Source organism: Phalacrocorax carbo, chromosome Z (genome assembly GCF_963921805.1).
Source record: "Phalacrocorax carbo chromosome Z, bPhaCar2.1, whole genome shotgun sequence".
NCBI classification, from domain to species: domain Eukaryota; kingdom Metazoa; phylum Chordata; class Aves; order Suliformes; family Phalacrocoracidae; genus Phalacrocorax; species Phalacrocorax carbo.
Genome location: NC_087548.1, coordinates 31,604,122 through 31,605,961, shown reverse-complemented (window position 1 = coordinate 31,605,961; position 1,840 = coordinate 31,604,122).

Sequence of the window (1,840 nt, the reverse complement as noted above, 5' to 3'; positions counted from 1 at the left end):
ACAACCCTTTCGGCGAAGATCCGATGGTCTGGCACGTCTGACCCACAGGAGTATATAGCTTTAGTGACCATCAGCGCACAGTGCACCTTAATGCCATCAAACTCCATAGGGGCAGAACCCATCAGCATTGCTGGAGCGGCAGGGGGATCCCAAGAGCTAACTGTATTGGAGGCCGAAGCGAGCCTAACTGGGAATGAGTGGCAAAAGCACCCCATCGCGACTGGCCCAGAGGCTCCGTGCATCCTTGGCGTAGACTATCTCAGGAGAGGGTATTTCAAGGACCCAAAAGGGTACAGGTGGGCTTTTGGTGTAGCTGCCTTGGAGACGGAGGAAATCAAACAGCTGTCTACCTTGCCTGGCCTCTCGAAGGACCCTTCTGTTGTGGGGTTGCTGAAGGTCAAACAACAACAGGTGCCAATCGCCACCACAACAGTGCACCGGCGGCAATACTGCACCAACCGAGACTCTCTGATCCCCATCCAGCAACTCAAAGGAGATATGTCCTATTCCCCACCTCGACAGAGTAGTGTCTCAGGTGTTAGGAGTAAGCGTCCTTTGGCTCAAAGGACGGGCTACACACCACGGGCCACTCTACGGTTTTACCTGCATGACCACGGAGAGAACATGAGGACGATGGATGGAAAACCTGCTTTAATCTGAGAGGCACGGGTATGCAAGTTGCAAGGAAAAACAATCACTCGGGGGGGGGCGGGGGGCATGTGTTCTAGGAAGGTTGCCTCCCTCACCTTCTCTTTTAAATCAAATCAAATTTGGAATCAAAAAAGCATCCAGAAGAGAGAGAAAACATACATAAAAAAATGGACCTTAAATCATCTGTGCTGATACATCACTCTGAACACACTTGGGAATATCCTGAAGGGGTGGTTAGGACAAGAAATATCTTCTGTAATTATAGCCTGGTTGAAGGTAGGTGAACAGCTTTCAAGAACTAGATTACTTTTTTAGGAAGGGTAGATGCTTGAACCTATAAGCTGGTTGACTTGAAATCTCTGACTGACATTAAAATATTTCATTGGCTTATGCAGACTTGTGATATTATGCCCCCTGACTTAAGCCAAGCTTCAAAACACTCTTTTTTCCCCCACCCCATTTGAAGCATACAATTTTCACAGGCATGATTTTAACATTTCAACGAGTAGGAAAACTAAATACCCTAATCCTGCCTATGCCTGTTCTATTTTGCAGGCCACTGCCAAGTGCTTCCCAGGAGACCAAAAAAAAAAAAAAATTAAAAAAAAATCGGTACTATCCCTAACTGTACCAAAGAAAAAGCTTTACTCCACCAAATAATTTCTCTCTACATCACTTTTTTAGTCAAATAGACTACGGGTGGTACTACCGAAGTATTTACTACGCTCCGACTTCCTCTCATAGCTACTGCACTCATACAAGTGTAATAATTACCACATTTATTAATACGGATCACCTTCCCGTTCGGAAGCGACGACTTCGTTGAACACCCTAACAGGAACTTGGCACCGACGTTTCACGCGAGACTAGTCACACCTGCGCCGCTCCGAAATAACAGCTCCACCTGGTGTTCTCCTGCATCATCGCTACTGAATCCGTACTATGGTACGTTACCTTACTTTTAAGCCAGGATCTCGCGGGCGCTGGGCGGGCTGGGGCCGAGACGATGACGGCGGGACGGCAGAGGCAAAGCACGGGGAAGGGGACGGCTCCATTCCTCACGGCGACCCGGACTTCCCAGGGTTCTGGCGAGCCGCTACGGAGGATCCCGAGGTGGCCGGCGGTGCTGCGGCGGAGCCGCCGCCGGCCGATGGGACGTGGAAGGGAAAGTGTAACTTCCCTCCCCTTC